The sequence below is a fragment of the Rousettus aegyptiacus genome, unplaced genomic scaffold (genome assembly GCF_014176215.1).
Source record: "Rousettus aegyptiacus isolate mRouAeg1 unplaced genomic scaffold, mRouAeg1.p scaffold_m13_p_15, whole genome shotgun sequence".
Lineage (NCBI taxonomy): Eukaryota > Metazoa > Chordata > Mammalia > Chiroptera > Pteropodidae > Rousettus > Rousettus aegyptiacus.
This window is the reverse complement of record NW_023416290.1, coordinates 56,451,424-56,472,323: the sequence shown is the minus strand read 5'-3', so window position 1 is coordinate 56,472,323 and position 20,900 is coordinate 56,451,424. Positions and strand designations below refer to the sequence as shown.

The following is a 20,900-nucleotide window of genomic DNA, read 5'->3' as shown; positions in this document are numbered from 1 at the left end:
GAGCCGAAGCGTCCTCGCTCCGTCCCGAGAGACTCTCTCCGGGGCCCCGAGCTGCAGTGCACACTTCTCTCAGCATGAGTATTAAGAGCGCTCACTGCCTTCCGCCCTCCAAAGCGTGCTGGTTGAGATGGCAAATTATGCAGTCGCCCTAACTGCCATCCCAACTTCCGTAACCTCGATGCCGTCTAAGGTCTGCATCTTCAGCCTCCCATACCTCTCCAATAAATTGATTTTTTGCATAAGTGAATCAAGCCTGCATCTTGTTTGCAATGACACAAACTCGTGTTCCTTGAAATTATTCACCAACATGACTTTGCGCAGAAGAGGTCCCTAATGATCAGGTGGCGAGGATTTTTGACTGATGATATTCAGCCTCCTTTCCAACAGTACCCAGGGCTCAAAGGGCTTATAAAAATGCCCCCAGCAGCATAGACAAAAGTTCTTCTCCAAAGCATGACTTTCCCTCCCCCGAGTTGATCCGGTTCCTACCTCGGCTCGTGTGGAAACACCAACCAACGGTGAGTCTGCTTGTGGCACCATTCCTTGAAAGGACCTGCCAGCCTTCACCGGAGGAAGACTGATTAAAATTAACTTCATTCATTTTGGCGAGGCGGAGATGTGTCTTGACTGCAGCTGATGCCTGTTCTAGCTCTGGATTTGCTTCCCTAGACTCCGATGCTCGCTCAGCCTGTGGGCTTTCCGAACGCCTCCGGACCCCTATCTGGGGTCTCCTCGCAAGGGACGGCGCCACCGCAATGGAGCAGGGTGACGGAGGGACACCCGTGGGATCCCCTGCTCTGCCCCGAACCTGCGTGCCCGAAAGCAGGTGGCCTGTGTTATAAAGGGGAGGGGACCTAGTCATGGCTAAGAGAGGCCCACAGGATGGAGGGCTGCGTCATGGTCATGGTGTGAAAGAGTTCATTCCATTCTGGATTCTCGTATTATCTTCACTGATCTGTAGATTTCAGGCTCTTCGAATCGGAATGCCAGGTTTCTTTACGGAAATTTCAAGTCGATGCTCCGGTTTACATAGAAATGTGAAGAGCTAACAAGTAGCCGGGACAATCTTAAAAAAAAAAAAAAAAGGAGAACAAAATGGGAGGATTTATGCTACTCCGTAGAATCGCTCCGACTCCAGCCACGTCCATCAAGACAATGCGGCGTCAGCACAGGGGCGGACGGAGGTACCAGAACGGGGTCCAGACACAAAGCCAGTCCAAGAAGCCGCTTCATTTCTGCAGAGGGGCGAGTCGTGGGCTGTCTCTTCCGTAAACAGTGCTTCATCGGCTGAAATTCTTATGGAAACATAAATCTGGGCCCCATTCGTTCCCTAAATGAAAAATCAATTCCATGAGACTTTTACATCTCAAAGTAAGAGCTTAAAAAAAAAGAAAAAAAAATAGCTTCTAATTAACTCAGAATGGATCATGGACCTAAATCAAACATGAAAAATTATGGAACTCGTAGAAGCAGGCGCGGAGAAGGCCCGCAGGACCCGTGTTTAGTGGTGAGTTTTTAGCTACACCACAAAGATTATTGTAAAATTGAAAAGTTAACTCTATCAGGAAAGAAAATTTGATAAGTTGGACTATCTTAAAATTAAAAATTTTTGCTCTGTGAAAGACAATGTTAGGAAAATGAAAAGAGAAGCCACATATTGGGAGAAAATACTGAAAGTCACTTACTTGATAAAGGATTTCTATGCAGCTTCGGAGTCCCTAGCGCTGACTTGTTCGGTGGCCTCATCATTAATATTCCAGAATACACGGCTCTGGCGATGACTTCAGCTTTTCAAGTGACCTAACTAAAAATCCAAGTCAAAAAAATGTTATGCACCAGAGGAATTTGTTCTGGAAGAAGAATTATAGATAAAACAGTGATACTGCAAAGAAAATAGCGGGCAACCAGAACAACAAAGAAAAACATTTTGAGCCATAAGAAAAAAATAATAATAATTATCCAAAGCTTTAAAATATCACTTTATTTTGAAGGGAAAATGCCAGATGCCTACTGGAAAACGAGAGAGGGAGAAAGCTTGACATTCTTCTGTCCTTTCAAATCACTGCAATTCTATTTCAATGTTATAATTAATATTAGTCTCCCTACCACCTGGCCTGGTGTGATACTCCTCAGCTGGAAAAGCATGGCCTTCAGAACCAGACCGCACTGGACTTCGTCCTGGCCTCACCACCTTCCAGCTGCGCGGACATCTGAGGGATCCGCAGGCGTGGTCACAGCTCTCTGACCGCGTGGCTGGGGGCACAGACGACCTCAAGGAATCACGCCCTAAGGATCTGCGTCTGCATCTGGGCCCCATGCGATGGTGAGACTTTGCACTCGAAGCCTTGGACCAATGCCGTGATCGGATCAGACCCCGGGGAGCTTGGGAGAGTCTGGCGTATTTTGGGGTATTTTGCATGCATGGGCGAACTGGAGTAAATGATCAGCAAAGAGGTCTACCAGCGTTTCTCCCGTCCTTGTCCTGCTTCAAGAGGGGGCGTTGCTGTTTCTTGCCCTTGACTCTGACCTGGCCTTGTGATTCATTTCAACCAACAGGAAGTGACCGTGTGCGCTTTCGGGATGAAGTTTGATGGGGCCGTGGAGCTTGCACCTCCTCTCTCGGAGCTGTCGCGGACAGACACCCAGACCGGGCAGGATGCAGCCCACCACCCGCGCACAGCAGCAGGGGGCCACGTGGAGTCCAGACAGCCCGGGGAATGGTGTGTGGCCATGGTTGTTCTACGCTACGAGTTTGGGGTCAGTGGTCACACAGGACCTGATAACCAAAACACCTTGTTACTAAAAAGGGTGGGACTCTGTGATGGCTAAGCCCGGTAAACACACGGTGGGTGGAGGCAGGGTCGTGCACCCAAAGGGGTCGGGACCGTGGCTACTGCCTCCCCACCCCTTGGCCGCGCCGCGCACACCTGCCCCCTCCCTTCCAGATGTTCTAGAAACATTCCCTTCTTAAAAGAGAACTGTCCCGTGTACAAATGAAAATGTACCCACTTCCTCCCCAAAGGGAGACAACCCCAAAATACTTTCCGGTTACCGCATCTAGTTCCAAACCCGCTTTTCTGATTGAATGCCTCCTGCTCTGGTCGGGTGTGTTTTTCCTGGTCTGTCAGTGTATGGAAATTAGTAATAATGTTCACTGCCCTTGACACAGCGAAAACAGGAAAAGGGTAGGGCCGGGCTTGTTCCCGCTTTGATGAGAAGGAAGAGGGGGAAATGCCTAGACCGGCACACCCTCCTGTTGGGCAGCGGGGTGACAATCAGCTGTTTTGTCCGTTCGGGGAGGTTTCTGGCCAGCGCAGCTGACCCGTCCAATTCTGCTCTCTGAAAGGCCTGCTTTTGTCTGCTGACCTCCACGGGCACCTCTGAGTCAGGCCCTGGGGACGACGCCCCTCCCAGGCCTGAAACCCCTTCGCGGCAGGCATGCTTCCCGTTGCTTCCCGTTGCTCAGAGCCCGGCAGCTGTGCAGCCAGAGACCTGCCTTTGCCGGCGCTGAGCGCTGTCCCGCGTGCAAGTCTCCTTCGTCCTTGGTCGTCCGTTGGTCGGTTCATTCCTAGAAACACCCTCTGGCCGGTAACCGAAGGCAAGAGCTTTTCGCATCAGAGTCCGTGACTCTGGACGCGCCCTGTGAAGTTTTTGGTGCTTATGAGCGGGTCTGAAGCTCCGCCCCTTCCTGGCTGGCCAGGCGTCTCTAAGGTGGCTGGTGTCCCCTGCCCTCGGGCTGGGCTGTGAAGGGTGGGGGGCGCAGAGAGGTTCTAAATGAGCACAAGGGGTCACGCTTCCCCGGTTGTCCAGCTCCGTCTGGCCACCATTCTCCTTCCGGCTGCACCACCCAGCGCCCCCAGCTGTGTTCCGGTCTGGACAGCCGGTCAGCGGCAGAAAGCGCCTCCGGATGGACGCCTCCCGTGTCCTTCCTTCCGCCGACCGGTGCGGGCGGAAGTTCGTCCCTCGACTGGAGTGTGACAGTGAAGGCCGAGAGGAAGGGCTCACTCCCAGCATTCTGCCGTCTCCTGTGAGTCCCGTACGCACCAGCCTTCGAAGGCCCGGGGTCTGCGTTTAGGGTCTGCACGTTGACAACTCACCTGACTGCACACCTCTCCTCTCCAGCGTGGGATCTTTGTTCTGGGACCAAACGTGTGTCTACAGTTTCTCTTCTTTCAGGCCAAGCACTTGCTCAGTGGCCCCTCAGGCCCGTAAGTGAACAGTTCCCGCGAGCGCCCCGCGGGGACTGCCTGCCCACCTTCCCAGGTAATTTGATTGTAAGATGATTGACTCCTCTCCAGGCCTTAGCTCCAGAGGAAACTATTGCTTCTAGTTGTTTTAAACTCCAGAGAGTGGCTTGGTAGAGACTCCGTCTTTCCTTTCTGGAGCCCGGACCACGCTCCAAAGCCAACAGTGACGTCAGCTCCCCGTAACCGGCCACGACGAGGTCCAGCAGGCAGCCCCGCCCTGCCTCCGACGTGCTCCCAAATTTAAAGTAGCGAATAGAAGTTGCTTCTTCCTCACCAGCATTATTATTTTTTTCAATCTGTATGTTTTAAAACCTACATGCTCATTGCTAGAAATATGGAAACTATGTCTGTCTCCCTTTGAATAAGGCTGGGCATCAGCTGCTGGTCTGGCTTATGTATGAACAGCTTGTTGAAGAGACACCTGTCCCGGGAGGGCTGGGACCCCGGCTCCCCTCCGGCTTGTCCGCGGCGGGCAAGCTGAGCAAAGCACCTCGGACTTCAGCTTCCCTGGCCGACCAGGCGAAGCCGCCTTCTGTAGGGCTTCTCATCGGCGCTCTTGAGCCCATCGTATTTCCTCTGCTCCAGGCCGTTCCCATTTCCGCTCACTCGTTCAAGGCGTTGAGGCTAAAATCTCTCGTCCAGCTCCTTGGTCGCGGGGAGGCGGCGTGGCTGCCTCAGGAGAGTGTGAACTTAGAAGAACCCGGCGTCCAGCCCGGGCTGGGTGACCTGGGCGAGGCTTTTACATGCTCACATCCTCGGTTTCGCATTTGCAAGGCGGTGTCCTGGAGTGACGACCCCACCCCACGTGGTGTCTGGCGTGGGGCATAGCTCAGTAAGTCACCACAATTATTATTTTACTGGTGAGAACCTTCCAGATTTCTGGGTCTCGATATAACATCCGGAACTTCGATTCGACAAGAGCGAGTGGATAATTATTCACTCAGTTAACCGATATTTATCGATTAACAAATATGCGTCCTGGGACCTTCCTACATGTTATATAATCCTCTGTATCTCTCTTTCTATTTGAAAGATCGAATACGGAGTCTCTAAGTCAAGCATCACGCTAAGTACTTATATTTTATCACTTAATCCTTACAGCAATCTGCAATGACGTGTATGGTTGTCTTTACAGATAATTAAACTGGGGCTCAGAGAATTTCAGGAATTTGCCAGGTTAACTCAGCTGATAAGTGACCAAACTAACGTTGGAATCTTGTTCCACTTGATTCTAAAATTGTCCTTGAGCTGGGACCCAAATCCCTCCTTCCGGCTCTAAGTCATGGTCTTGATTTGTTAGGCTGGGTGTGTCCCTTCTTGGAAGCTTGGAAAGGAAGCCCGCCTCCCTGCCTGACTGACGGCGACATTACGGGTTGAAGACCGAAGGAGGAAGAACAGAGTGAGATGCTGCGTGGGCCGGGGGGTACCGGTGAAGACGGCGGCTGTCACGACGGGCTCACGGGGCCGGGGCAGTGGAGTTAGGACCGGAACCGCGGCTGGGGCTGCGTGCACCGCGGCCAGCCCCGGCGCCGTCCTCGCCTCCTCGCCCCGCGCCGCTCTCTCCAGACCCTCGGAGGTAACGCTGGCTCTGTGGCCCGTCTGTCCGGTGGCGTGTAGAAGTCCCCTGGCCCCGTCTGTCCGGTGGTGTGTAGAAGTCCCCGGGCACAGCGTTTCGAGGGACTTGCCAGCATGCCCTCAGCCCTCCACTCGCCCCTTTGCTCCTGCACTTCCTGCCTGAGAGGCAGACATCAAGCCTGGAGAGGCGCCGTGGGGATTCATGTCTCATAACTGCCAGCAGGGCGATGGCAGGCGCTGGTTCCTGAGGGGCCGCCAGCACAGCAGAGTGTCACGTGAGACGAACAGATCCTTAAGTGCTCACACTCCCGTCACCCGAGCGGTCCTGTTTGCCGCCGGAAGCATTCCTGACGCGAGAAGCCAGTGGGTTTTGCCACAAATGGTGGTGGCGGGGCGGGGGGCTGGGGCGGGCAGGAGAGAAGGGGGCCGAAGAAGCCATCGCACACTGAGCCGGGACGCGAGCGCAGGTGGGCGCGGGGCGGGGGCCGCTCGCCCAGGGCGGCGTTCCCGCTCGGCAGCCCAGTCCCTCGGGGCCTCCAGCTCGTGCTTGGCAGGGCCCGGCCCCGGGCGGGCACCCGCCGACTCCCGCGGGAGGCAGGTCACAGCACGACTGTCTCCATGCGCAGGGCCGAGGGCTCCCCGCGCGTGCCCCCATTTAGTTCTCCCAGTGCCCCTGAGGCGGTGAGCGCTGGGCGAGCCCATCCCCATTTCATAGATGAGGAAACCGAGGCACAGAGGTCGGCGCCACGTCCACAGTGGCTGACTGCAGACTCGAGCCCGGACCTCGCTGACTCCCTGCTCCTCTGCTTCTGTTCCCGGGCCAGGATCCGAATCTGGTGTCTGCTCGTCCCTGAAACCTGTGTGGACCCACCTGCACGCAACACAGTGCCCCCCTCTTCCCCCTGCCTGCCCTCTGCAGTGCACACGGAATCCACATGTACACGTGACGACCGCAGATGTCGCTGCCCGTCACACGCAAAATGAGTTAATTAGTTAACTAATTAAATGCAGAGCTTAGACTGGGTACAACCAACCAGAAGGGGCTGTTTCTGGGCGGGACAGTGACAATAAAATCCCGACTCTGAGAACAAGAATGAAGTGGTCCTAAACCTTCTGAATGCTTAGCAGCCCTCTGGCCCCTGGCAGTTCATTATGTAAATGTCGCTATTAAGGACTCTCCATGCATGCCGTACCTTTGTCTTGTACCTTGACTCCATCCTAAGATTTCAGTAGCAAAATCTAGAAGCATCGCTTTTCGTGTGGCTCACAACTACTCTCTCCTGTCTGGAACACGTCTTCTCTGGTTTTTGAGAGGTATGTTGAGGGAAAGAAATAATAACCACATCCTGAACCACGCAGAGACTTATTATCTTATTAACAGCCCAGATAAATTATGTCCACCCTCGAAGCTGGATTGATAACGGTTCATCAAACGTTGTTACCAAAATCGTAACAAGCCGATGTGAGTCATGGGGAGCTATTTTGCAACACATTTGCCACCCTGATCCGAACGGAAAATGTGTTGCTAAATATAAAATGTCACTTTGCTGTGATTCATAGCTCTTTCGAGCTGACAGACATCGTAAAGGGATACGGTCTCTTCTCTATTTCTAAAAAATGAAGTCAAGGGTCTGTTGCTTAGTATCTTAACACTTGAGGACAGAACAGAGATGCCTGCGCGCCAACCTTTGGGAACAGGCTCGTCTTTGCTGCCTTCTGACACGTTGGGGGAAAGGCCATAATCCACGTGCTCAGCTTCTAGGAATGACAGCTGCAGAATACCATTGCCCTCACTTCGGAAGCTACGGCTGGCTTTGTTTCCTTCCCGCAGCATATGCAAATGATTACATCAGAAAATTAGAACATATTGCAATCTTTCCCCATCTTCCAATGCTTCTCATACACAATTGTAGCCTATACGGTTTACCTTCTCTTTACCTAAGTGTTTCCGACTGTATTTATGCAAATGTGCAGGCATTCTCAAGACATCTTAGGATGAAAGATAGAGAACCATGAGTGGAGAAGCTCCAAAGGTGCTAAACCATTAGAAAACCAGAAGCTAAAGCTAAGTTCTTAGTGTATGTTCTCTGCAGTCTGCGGTGAGCAGAATGTATAAGCATCTTTGCTAAGATTCCCAGAGAGACCTACCCCAAAGGGTTTCGAGTGATAAAGGCATTTGTAACCGGATATTTACAATGAAGTGTATCTGATATTGCACAATGCTGTGGCTAATGGCCCGGGTTCTGTGTGTGACAAATCCACATTAGCATTCTGGCTCTGCTACTTACTAATAGAGTGGCCTCGGGCACTCAGCCAATCCAAGCCTCTAGGGGTGAGGCGGGTGGGGAGTGGCGGTGGCTGGTGTTTCATTTGGAAAATAGACGTAAAATAGTATTTGCCCCGTAGGCTTATTTTTAAGTATCAAATGAGATCATTAATCTCATTTAACACATGAAAGTACCCAGTGTTATTATTCATGGGACACACAAAATAAGCGGTCTCCGAGTTAACGGTATTGTAACTAATACAAGATGCAAATTATTTTACGTGGCGTGAATGCTGACATAGAGCCTTGTCGCTGACGTCAGGACTTGGTCCTGAGCCTGGTTTTGCCCCGCCGGCTCGGCTCGATTTCGCGTGTTTTCTTAACCACAAGTTCTGTCGTGAGCGTTTCCGGAACCCCGTGGGCTGTGGGATGGACCTTCCCGGTCTTGCGGTTTTCCGGTTCATTTTTTTCCAATCCTCGTTCCCTTGGCCTTCGTGGCCCGTCTCTCCTGGCTGGATTTGCATCTCCAGGCACTTTCTCTCCGCACCTCCTCTCTGCATTCCCGTTTCTCTGCTCATCCACTGAAGGTCGGGGGTCCACAGGATCCTGTCCCCGGCTCTGTCATTCATCTCCATTCTCTGTAAATGATGGAGCTGCTGCCGTGACTTTAATTACCGCTGGTAGGCCAGTCGATGCCAAGTCTGAGTCTCCTGGCTGACTCAGCTCTAACTTCTGTCCCCGCCGCTGGGCTTCTCAAGCTAAATGACCCGTAAGTCCCTCACACTCCGTGGACCCCTGTGATTCTCGGTTCCGACGTTTCCCCCACTGACGTCTAACTCGGCGGGTAGAAAGGCACATGAGACTGGCACCCAGAAATCTGGCTGTCTTCTCTGTCCGTTCCTCTCCTTCCCCTCTCCTATCCAATGGGCCAGAAAGGCCCCTCGGTCTTGCCCCCTGAGCATCTCCTCTCTGCTCAGGGCCGAGCGCAGCCAGTGGTTAAAGAGCCATGGGAATGTTGCAGGCTTTACCCTCCTCCCCAAGTGTTGACTAATCCCATATAGTAGGAGCCCATTTGTTTTCACTCCAATTTTCCCGAACCTCATTTGATCCCAGCCTTCAAAACCAGTGTTTCCGAAGCCCCCGACCTGTAGAATAAAGCCCCAGGTTTCCAGCAGGATTGAGATGCCCCCGAGACCCGTCCTCCATCTCCGCAGCCTCTCGTTGTATCAGCCCCAGCTTCACACTGCGTGCTCCGAGACGGCCAGCGCCGGGAACGGCGAGCCTGTCTCCTCCCCCGCCGGCCCTTCCGTCTACCCACCTCATGAGCATGGCGGCTCTGCAAGAGGCAACACAGGCCAGGAGCACGGGACCACGTCTGGATTGTCAGTCGTGGGCAATTTACCTAATAAATCTCTCTGGGCAGAGTGGGGGTGGAGATGATGAATTGGGCCTCGTACGGTTATTATGCGGGTTAAGTAAGTTCTTAGATGTAAAACACTTAGACCTAATGACTTCTGTTTACACTCAGCCAATATTATCAGTCAGGGGAGAGAGGCTGTCATGGAAGAGGCAGGAAGTGTGGGTGTGAAATTGACCAAGCTCGCCTGCAGACGCCGCTTCCTGGCTTCTGCTCTCCTGGCTCCCGGAGCCGGCCCTGGGCATGCAGGCCCTGAGGGCTGGGACGGCCACTCAGCCCAGCTCCCTGGAGCACCCATACTTGGCCCCCGCTCAGCCCCTGGGAGCCTGAGTTACCTGATCAAGGTGGAGAGAGACAGGCCAGGTGAGTGGCTCTTGCCGGCCCCCGAGAGATCCAGGGACGGCTGCCTCAAGTGGTGGCAGCAGGGTGGACAGAAGGCAGCCACCGCGAGACAGCGTCGCACCCATACCTCTCAGGGACTCCTGAGCCCTGCAACCAAAGCCTCTTCAGTCCGTCCTGCGAAGAAACACAGAATAGCTCCAAACTAAAACTCCACACGTCGAGTTTCGGAGGCAGGCTCTTTCTTCCAGAACCTCTCCCTGGACGCCTTTTCCAGCTCTCTAGCAGTTCTCATGAGTGTTGAAGGCTCTGGTGTCTCCCGGTCCCGCTCACGCTGAAACTGGATCCAAGAGGCGTGAACAGGTTTTGGCCAGTTTGTTGAAGCTGCCAAATCTGATGGGCTAAATTTCCATTCTACTTGCATTATGTATTTCAGAGGTTCACAGTCACTTAACTGTGAATACCGGACTATTTCCAGCTTATTAGAAAGGACAAAAGGCTGCATTGTGGGCAGCAGACTTGGTCCTGAGCCTGAAGGGCAACTGAGGAGTAAAGGGACCTGGAATTTCCCAGGGTCCTTGGCAGTGGGGCTGCAGGTGGGGGGTAGCGACCGACCACAGGGTGGTGGGGTGAAGGCCCGGGGGGCCAGGCCGTGGTGCCCCGAAACCGCTCGCTGCTGATGCCTGGCCTCACACAGCCCAGGCCTTGGGAAGGGAGGCGGGGCCCACACCCCGCCGTTCCCGCCTCCCTGGGGTGCTGCCACAGCAGGGGGATGTCTGTGGGCACCCAGCGGGACATCGCAGTGTGCGGTGAGGCAAGGAAGCCCAGCCGGACAGGGATAAGCAAAGGCTGCATTTCGCAGAGACTTGAAACCTCGTGGTGGGGAAAACAGGGGTGGCTTCGTGGGTGGGGTGCGCCCCGAATGGAAGCTGCTGGCCCGGGGAGGCTGGAAGGAGGCTGGCTGGAAGCGGGCATCCTGTGTGGCCGATTTAGGGGCATATCTGGCTTTCTCTGCTTGGTCCTAAGTTGGAAGTGCGGACAAAAGTTAAGGAATTTGTCGGTTATTAATCACGGCCGGCCCCGTGGGCCCTGTGGGCTGCAAGCATGATTCTGCCTAAGGCGGTGGTTCTCGAACCTGGCCTCGTAGTTACAGCTCTGGGAGCTTTGAAATAAAAATACCACCCAGCGCCAGGCAAGACGCACCAGGATCCCAGCGCGGGCCTGGGACGCTCGTATTTCTTACCAGCTCCCCAGGTAAACCTGATACCAGGTTAAAACTCACTGGGCGAAGATGCATCATCGGCATGAGAGGAAATGAGAAGGGTCATCGGCACGAGAGGAAATGAGAAGGGTCATTTCGGGAGGAAATGAAGAAGCTTCCAATTGCGTACGAAGCTCAGCAGGAACTAACCGATCCCGAGGGAGCAGGCCGCAGTAAAATACAGCAAGCGAACGGACCGCCGCGAGCAGGGTCTGCAGCACGGATTCTCACTGGACCGGATCGAAGGAACCGACGCCTCGTTTTGGCAATGCCGTCCAGGGCTCCGATTTAGTAAACTATGTCACACAGCTAAATGGAAATACAGCACCTTCCCTTTGCACACGTAAAGGGGGCCATTCTCATTGCCAGCCCATCAGCTCTCCCGGGCTGTCATGTACTGGTAGGTCGTTTGGTAGCAAAAGTAATTCATCCGTATTAAAGAAAACATGGAGATAAGTGTAAATATGGAAAAGTATGAAAAGTATAAAGGAGAAAACAGAAAACTTTTCTCTAATCCCATTATACAAAACCGGCCATTTTTATAGGTTTACCATAATATACCTAGACACCACACACAAACTTGTCTGTCTGTCTATCTAAACTTTTGTCGATTTGTCTGTTAGACACTATCCTAAACACTTTTGATATATATATATATATATATATAAATTTTTTTTTTTTTTTGAAGCCTCAAAACAGTTCGACCGGGGTATTTCACCTAATAGGGCCATAGCAGTACTTACCTCGTGGTGGTGTTTTGTGTTCCCATTAGTTAATACACGGAGGATACTCCTGATCGTGGCTGGCATATACCACGGCCTCGGTAAATGTTAGAAGGAGAAAGGAAGGAAGACGAGGAGGGGGGAGGGAGGGGGTCGGCAGGAGGAAGTTTTCTCGAGTTATTCGGAACAAAGATGGGGTCTCAGGGCCGGTTTCTCAGCCGACTCTACTGACGCGCGGCTGGATAATTCTTCGTCGGGGCCGGGGCGGTTCTGTGCATCTCAGTGCTCAGCAGCGTCCCGGGTCTCTGCCCAGTCGGTCCCTCCTCCCCGAGGCGTGGCGAGCGACAGTGTCTGCAGACATTGAAAACACCCCAGGGAGGCCCGCTGGCCCTGATCGAGCCTCTTCCAATTCCTGTTCGGTCGGTGAAGAGGTGCATTTTAAACAGATGCACGTGTCAGAAAACACGAATGGGTCCCGAAAATGTGTGCACGGCTACATTCTGCCTTTTCACTTAACAGACAATGACCGTGGTCATCCCTCCACGTCATTGAACATTCACTGTGAATGCCGTTTTTCGTAGCCGTATGATCCTTTTTTCTTTAACATACTGTCATTATTTTAATGACGCACTCTTGTGAAATAGGTTGTTCTCATGTTTTGCTGTTATTAAAAAGAATCATCCTCCAAACACCTACACAAACACGTACAGACGTGTGTTCACACATGCATGCACACATGCACACACATGCACACACATACATGCGAGTAGAAACGTGTATCCTTGCCCTCATCTGTGCTTCTTTTCCTAGGGCAGATTTCTCGGGGTAAAATTACTGGAACGGAGCAGTCCAGGTCCTGGAAAGTCCTGATCGGTGCTGTCAAGTTGCTTTTCAAAATAGCGGTGCCATGTCGCCCCAGCCTCACGCGGGTCAGCCTGCGGCCTGCACAGGGCGTGCTGCTGATTCGCGCTGACCTCAGGGTTGCCCCGCCCCCCAAACTTCTTTAAAAGCAGAAAAGGAAGAGTTAACACTGAAATAGGACGCATGCTAAGTAAGAGGCCAACTCAGGGTCCCCCATCAGGACGGATATCTGATCCCCATCCACTCAGGGAGTAGTGGCCGAGTCTTGTATAAACAGAGTTACTTCATTTTGTGCTATTCTAGAATCCTTGCAGTCGGTAGAAACTCTGCTGCTTCGCTTCTCCATTTTGGTGGAAACCTTTTAAAAACAGAAAGGGAGCCACGATCCGCCGTGGGCAGCTGCGTCACCCTGCATCCCCTGTGGACACCTCTGGACCCAGGTGTGGCGTGTGCCGGTGGGGTGCGGATCCCAGCATCTCTGTGGACGCGTCCAGCCCAGGTGCTCTGGGCCTCTCTGACTGCAAGCCCTTAGTTACGCTTAATACTCTTGCAAAGATCACACAGGCTTCTTCGCCGGCACAGACAAGCGCCCGGCAACCGAGCTAACAGAGACCGGCGAACCCACATGGGCTGTGAGCACAACCCAGTGGAGCCGCACGCGCTTTTTCAATGGTCGTCTGATAACTGATAGAGGCTGAATTGGGTCCCCCTAACATTCACATGCTGTGTCCTAACCCACTGCGCTTGCAGGCAGGGTCTATAAAGAGGTAAGTGAGTTAAAACGAGGCCGTGTGGGAGGGCCCTAATGCACTCTGACAGGTGTCTCATGAGAAAAGATTAGGACGCAGACACAGAAAAAAGACCATGTGAGGACACAGGGAGAGGTCGGCCATCTACAAGCCAAGGACAGGTGCCTCAGGAGAAATCAGCCCTGCCAACACCTGGATCTAGGACTTAAAGCTCTCAGAATCATAGGAACCTAAATCTCTGTCGTTTAAGCCGCACGGTCTGTAGTACTTTCTTGTGGCAGCCTTAGCAAAGTCGTATAACAATGAGTAATGCAACTTCACAGACGTTCATGAACACCGTCTTAGTTTGAGCTTCTATTTTAGTTGTTGTGGGAGGTAAACAAAACACTGTTCCCTATCCTTCAGGGACTTAGAGTTGAGAAGATTTTTTAGCATAACAATTACCTAGAATGTTGGGCATAAAGTTAAAAAAAAAAAAGTCTATTGTCAGCAGCATCCAAGGACTTGAATGCAAGGAGCCTCGTGTAGCAGCGAGCGTTACAAAGCACCTAATGTGTGTCAGGCGCTTTTTTCAATGCTCGACATAGAGTTAACCCATGGCGTTCTCAAAAGGCCCTTCACCAATGGACAACATCATTCAATGACATGCCCGGAATCCCATAAGCCACTGAGCAGAATTGTGCAGAGGCCACCGCACTGGCTGACCCGGAGGCCGCGGGGGCAAAGGCTGTGCGTGGTACTTCTCCTGAGCTGAAGGGTGGCGAGGAGCCTCCGTGGGGTCAGGCCTCCCAGCCGGCCGGCTCACAAGCCATGCGAGAGACCTCGAACAGAACCAAGTAGGCAATAGGGGGCTGATGAGTATTTTTGAGGAGCGCATTATCAAAAACACGTCTTCAGAAGACGAATCTGGCAGCACCACGTAGGAGGGACGAGGAGCTGGAAGTCGGGGACAAAGACAGACAGCTAACAGTCGTTAAGGGCTGCAGAAGCATCCGCATCGCAAAGATGGGGCGGCGGGCATAAGATAAATGAGCAGCCTTTGCGGAGCTGGACGCTGCGTTCGAATCCTCACACCAGCTCAGGGAGGCAGCTGCCGCATCCCTAGCTGATGCGGAAGACAAAGCCGAGCAAAGAAAGTGGTAAAACGTATCGTTAAACATATTTAACAACTAATGGTAACAAATTAATAATGATTACTGCTTTGTGTTTTTGAGATGGTAGAATCGAAAATGGCAAGTAAGGTACAGAATATTTAATAAGGAAAGCGCCTCGAGGCAATTCGTGCCTCGTAAAGATAATTGAGATAAAGAACGAATTTAAAACTTGTTAGAAAAATGATGAGTTGGATGTGAATATTGGAAATAAATATTAACAGGAGGAAAGACATAGTCGTCATCACGCAGTGCGTATATATTGCACACACACTCGGTAAGAAGCCCTTATCTAGGCTGACGACGCGGAGGACGTGGAAAGGTCCCCTCCACGTGGATTTATTCATTTCAATCGGAGTGCGTTCTGACGGCATCCACGGTTGTTGGCGGCAGGGCCGAGACCCACTTCAGGTTTCCTTTCTGTACCTACGTGGTGCACGCGAGCCTCGAATGGGGCCCTGCGCATCACAGGGCCCTCTTGATGAGAGTCCGATTTCGCTGTCCTCAGCCATGACCGTAACTGACAGGTGACACACATCTTCCTCCCATGGGTTTAACACGAAGGGAGCGAAGAGCTGAGCTTGAACCTGCAGACACCTCTGAGCACAGGAGGGTGAGAGGTGGGCCAGGCCAGGCAGGTGCGGGGCAGGGAGCCCTGGGGAGGACCAGTTCTCAGAGTGGGCTCAGGTGTGGGTGTAAGCGCCCCCTCTCATCTGTGCTGAGCAGCCTCCAACAAGTCAGTCACCTTCTCGGCAAAAATCACCAATCCACGAGGTTTCTGTGAAAACCACAAACGGTCATCGCCATTCACCCCTTCGTAGGAGTTCTCCACTGACAGTGAGTAGGTGTCCAGATACTGATCGGAGTCCCCTCAAATATGTTTCCCGTTTCTCTCAATGTGGGGTTAGCTGTTGCAGGGCACATCCCGGGTCCTATTTAGCTGTGTATTCCCTGGTTTCACACTGGGAACATGGTCATTTCTTAACAAATAGTCTTTAACTGAAGTAAATGAAATGAAATTGGGTTGAATCTGCAGTCTAACATGATATAGTTACAACACAATAGAAGACTCCATCTCGCTAAAGGCTGGCTTTCTTGGCTTCTGTAGAAATATAGAAATTCAGACCAGAGGGAGAGTGAAGTAGACTGAGCAAGCATCTTTTAGGATGAACACCTGTTTCATGCTCAGTCCTTCTCCCAAACGTTGTCTTATTAACTTTCAACAACACAGACAGAAACAGTACGATTGCCTGCAATTTACAAATGAGAACCCGGGGTTCAGAGAAGCAAAGTCACCTGCCCGAGGCGACCCAGGGGAGCAGCAAGGGCAGGCGCAGGCTGAGGGGCGGCTCTCCCTGCTCCTACAGCCCCCCCCTCTTTCTCATTCGGCCCGGGCCTGGGGCTGGGGCGGGGTACACCTCTGCTTCCTCCCATCTGGTTTCTCTTTCGTTTCCTCGGCCACTTTGGCTGAGCTGCAGTCACCATGTCTGTTTTCAATTATAGCCCGCGAGCCTGCGCTTTGAAAAACATAATTTATTTTTCAAGTCAGACCAAATAGAAAACACAATTGTGTGTTTAAATACTAATTAACCTTTCATGGCTGTATGATTCTCATTCTCTCTCTCTCTCTCTCTCCTCCCCCCCCCCCCCTTTCTGTCTCTGTCTCTCTCTCTCTCTCTGTCTCACTCTGTCTTTCTCTCTCTCTTTTTCTCTCTCTCTCGGCAAAAACATTCAGCATGTGGGACACTCCTCGCCATGATTCCTTCCCTTGACGCCCCACCAGGAGGGCTGCAGCGCAGAGCTATGCGGACCTCTGTGCTTGAGTCAGACTGTTTTAGGAGGACGACTGTGGATGTGATCACTAATGTGCTTTTCTCCCTGTATCGAGAATTCTAAGCTCACTTGGGCTCCACACCTAGGCAGGCCCAATGCAGCTAACGCTTGGTTCTCCTTTCAATAAAAGAAGAGATTCATCTTAAAAATTTCCTTCAATTCCTGCTTACCCTGATACGGTGAATTTTGTTACTTTTCCCTCAGAGCCTTCCTCGGGTCCTGCAGGGCATGTGCATCCATGCAGGTGACTTAGACCAGGTCCAGTAGGTGGAGCTAGAGAGCAGACACACGCCGGCCTGTGGCTAGTGAGGCCCAGGTAGCCCCGACTGAAGCCAACAAACACCTGGCTGTGGACCATCCTAACCAGAATCGTGCTGTTGACTTCCGTCTTCAGAATGCAAAGCGCTACTATGAACTTGGCTTGGGGTGGAGGGAGATGGTTCCTGTGAGGTAACTGTCCCTCTCCTGAGAGAGTTAGCTGGACCGGACTTGGCCGCCTAAACTAAGCTCTGGGAGTGTTCTTCCACGGGAAGGGACAATCGGTGAAAGATACTTTCACAGTGTCACAGGTGAGCATAATCTTACTTAAAGGCTCGGTCCTGGTTTTGAGTCCTGGTTTTCTTTTTTCTTTTTCTTTTCTTTTCTTTTTTTTGGTGTGAATCAGGATCCGAATGAGGTCAAAATATTGAGATTGGGATGTTTGATAAGTTTTATGTTTTCTTATTTTTTAAATATACTTTATTTTTTAGTACAGTTATTTGAAGAAAAGTGGGGACTATATTTCGGAGCGCGCCCGCGCACACGTATAGTTCCCCGGTTACCAACGTCTGACGTGGCACATTGGTCACACTCGATGAGCTGATAGCGATACCTTAGCATCGGCCAAGTCCGCAGCTTACAGACTTAGTGTCCGCGTAATGTCCTGCTCCAGGAGGTCATCCTGCGGTCGTCCTGTCTCCTTAAACTCGCCTTGGCTGTTTCTCAGACTTTCCTCGTTTTTGATGACTTTGGCCGTTATGAGGGTGTTTTGAAGGCTGTGCCATTACTGGAACTTTCTGATGTTTTCCTCACGATTAGAGGAAGAGACGAAGTGCCGTTTTCATCGTGTTCGTAAATCGCCGTGATTTGTGACCGTCGGCGTTTAACCTTGACCGCCCGCTGAGGTCATGTGCGTAACGTTCCCCCACTGGAAAGTCACCCTTCGTCCCCCCTCCCCCACTGTGCCCGTTGGAAGGAAGTCGCCGTGTGCAGCTAATGCCTAGGGGTCATGAGCTATGCGTTTCCTCCTTCGATGGTTAAGCATTTATGTAAATCATCTGAAAAATGTCCCCTCCCACTTATTCCTTTTTCAAATTATGTTTTCATATCTGCATAATTTCATGCTTCCGTACTTTAACCTTCGTGTTTTGATCCGTCACTACTTGTCCCAGCGTTGGCCACTGGAAGATCTTTTCCCTGGTTTTATGCTCCTGTGATATTCGCCAGCAATGGGAATCGTCGTTTCATTTGTTTTGACTATTTAGTTCCTTCCCACCTTCCTTCCCTCCCTTTTTCCCTCTTCCTCTTTCTTTACTTCTCTCCTTCTTTCCTGCTTCTCTCGTTCCTTTCCTTCGTCAACACAACTTTGTCTGACGAACAAGGGAGTCCCTACCCTCAAGGCGTTCCCGGGTGCAGAAGCAGAGGACAGAGATGTACATTCAACACACGGTGGTAAATCACACGGGTAGGAACACGCTGCCGGGGGAGCCTCGGGGAGGGGCACCGGGGTGCAGACCGCAGCGTGCAGCTGGCCGGGCTCCGATCAAAGGAGGAGAGTGAAGCTGAGCGAGGCGGTGGGCAAGGTGCGACACAGCGACAATTCTGGCCCGGAAAAGACGTCTGTGTAGAGAAGCCGAGATGACGGCTGTCTCGGGGCTTTGGGGACGCAGCAGGCAGCTCGTAGCAGAGAGTGGCTGGGAAATAAACTAACAAGACGGACAGCGCATTAGAGTTCTCCAAGGAAACAGAACGAACCGTGTGTGTGTGCGCGCGTGTGTGTGTAATACGGCTAGTAAGTCCAAAATCTGCAGGGAGGTCTGGCAGGCTGGAGACCTGGGAAGAGTCGCCGCTGCAGTTTGAGTCCAAAGTCAGTCTGTCAGCAGGATTCCTGCTTCCTTGGGGGCAGCGCTGACTTTTTTTCTATTCTTATCAACTGATTGGACAAGGCCCACCACATTATGGAGGGGAATTGGCTTTACTCAAATGTCAATCGCATCTAAAAACGACCTTTGTAGACACATCTAGAATAATGTTTGGCCAAATCTGGGTGCCGCGTCCTAGCCAGGTTGACACGTAGGTGAACCACTACGTGCTGGCAGTGTTAGGAGGCCTGGCTCGGCGTCGCCCCAGCGAGCACAGAGGGTCTCCGGGCAGAGAGGCTGGGAGGCACCTGGTCTGATCGCTCTGGATGAGCGTGGAGGGGGCCAGCCGGAGCTGCACGGGGCAGAGGAGCGGGTGCGGAAGTGGGGTTTCTGACTCGCTGTCTCTTTGTGACCTTGACAAGGTCATTTCACTCCGCCAGGCCAGCATTTACTAACTGTGAAAGCAAACAGGTTGGAGGGGGGGAAGTTTCGGTTGGGGAGAGAGCTGACTTCATGCTTAGCAGCAGACTGTATGTCACGTCCTATAATGGGAAATTTATAGTCATTCGCTCATTTATGCGTTCCTTAAACGCAGAAACGATGGCCAGGCACTGGGGGACAGGTGAACTGTATTCAGCGACTCATTCGAAAGATTATTTATCGAGCATCGACTGTCACCTCATGCGCCCCTCACAAAACGAGGTTGCCGTTATTCTCATTTGACAGATGAGGAAACCGAGGCTCGGAGACCTTACGCAGCCTGTGCAAAGCCCGCCCACTAAGTGGAGGGGTCAGGTCCCAGCCCAGATTAGCCTGGTTCCAGGGCTCGTCCCTTCCGAGTGTGGGATCGCTCCCCACGTCCCCTGGGACTGCAGGCATCTTTCTCGTAGGGCCCAGGGTGGCTTAACAGGCGCCCTCAGCCGGCGTCCGGGGCGCCTCTCGGCCCTCGCGCTCCTGTCCCTGGTGATCGATCGGTCTCTCCGTGAGCTCTGGCCCCAGCTCCTGATCCAGTTATCACCAGGCCATTCATTTTGCAGCGTCTCTCAACCTGACTGCCAATTCATTTCCCGGGCCGATCACACAGGAGTCGATTGTGCCGGGGTGGAACTTGGCTGCGAGGTGGCGGACCAGAGCTGGGCTCTCCCGGGAGTGCTGCCTCGGCAAGGCCATCCCTGGAGACAGAGCCACCGTTCCCAGGGGGCCACTGCAGTGCTCCCGCAGGCTTCCAGCTCTCGAGCAGGCTCCCTGCCGCGCCCTGCTTGCCCGCCTGGCGCTCATAACACAGTGTCGGCCACGGGCCGTCTGCCCCGCCGCTCTCCGTTGAGACGACGACGCTGGACCCGGCTGCCTGGAGCCCGAGCGGGCGTGCCCTTTCCTCCTCGTTTGCGGCTGCTGCGCCTCAGGAATCTGCTCGGCAAGGCGGCAGGCGGCCGCCCTCACGGCACCGCGTCCCAGAGAGGCGTGACGCCGAGGCGGGCGGGCTTCCGGGCCCGGCTCTGGCCCTCGCCTGCCTTCGGGATGGCCCGGTGGTTGGACTCGCACTGTCTAGCCCGGAGGCCTGGGGAATGGCCCCGGCACTGCCCTCTGCTGACCAGGTGGCCTTGGGCCACTGCCTGCCTCTCCCCGGTTCTGTTCCGGCCTCGGTGAGCTGGGGTCACGGTTTCTCCCCCGCCAGCCTCACGGCGGTTTGCTGTGGGATGAGGGATTAGCAGGGGCTAATGTACCGGGTCATTTTCAAGGGCTCGTTCTGTCTTAAGGGACTTTCCTGTTCCAGGTTCTTCCCTCCTCCCCACAGAACCTCAGCCCAGGAACCCAGGGTCCCCAGAATAACCAGTGAAGACAGAATCCCCCACAGTCCTTTGTCGGGCTTCTGTCTTCATTGCCTCCACTGAGGCCTTTGTTGGTGATGTGACGAGACTTTCCAGGTGCGTTGAAAGGAATAATTTGGAAGACAATTCATGCCTTCTTCCCAATTAGCCCACTTTCATAGACCCTCACAGTTCGTTCCTTGTCACCATAGCAACCCACAGCCTATGAAAAGAGGAGCGAGCATCCTCAGGGCAGGTGTGGGAGCCCGAAAGCAGCCCCGTGGGAGACGCGGTCCCTCCGCGGACCGTTTGGCAACCCCATGAGCACGTGTTTCCCTTGTGACGTCAGAAACTTCTCGTGAGCCCTGGGGTGCTCTGGACACCTGGGCACCAAGGACATCAGTCGGATTCATACATGTCCTTTTGTAAAACCTTGTAGCTACAGAAGGGATAAACAGCCAACTCACACAGCAGCTGCTGGCCAGTGGAGGACGATGGGACAGGTAAGTGTATAGTTTGGAATCTCAAGCTCCACACCGAGCCTCTGGCCT

At 52.9% G+C, this 20,900-nt stretch overlaps 1 long non-coding RNA gene across 1 annotated transcript; it reads right to left on the bottom strand.

The window, feature by feature from the left end:
- Positions 1–181: 181 nt before the first annotated feature.
- LOC118611946 lies at positions 182–3,704 on the bottom strand. Its single transcript, XR_004954548.1, has 3 exons — positions 3,053–3,704; positions 1,686–2,776; positions 182–1,330 (listed from the first exon to the last, which is right to left on the bottom strand). It is a non-coding gene; the product is annotated as an uncharacterized LOC118611946 (long non-coding RNA).
- Positions 3,705–20,900: the final 17,196 nt, after the last annotated feature.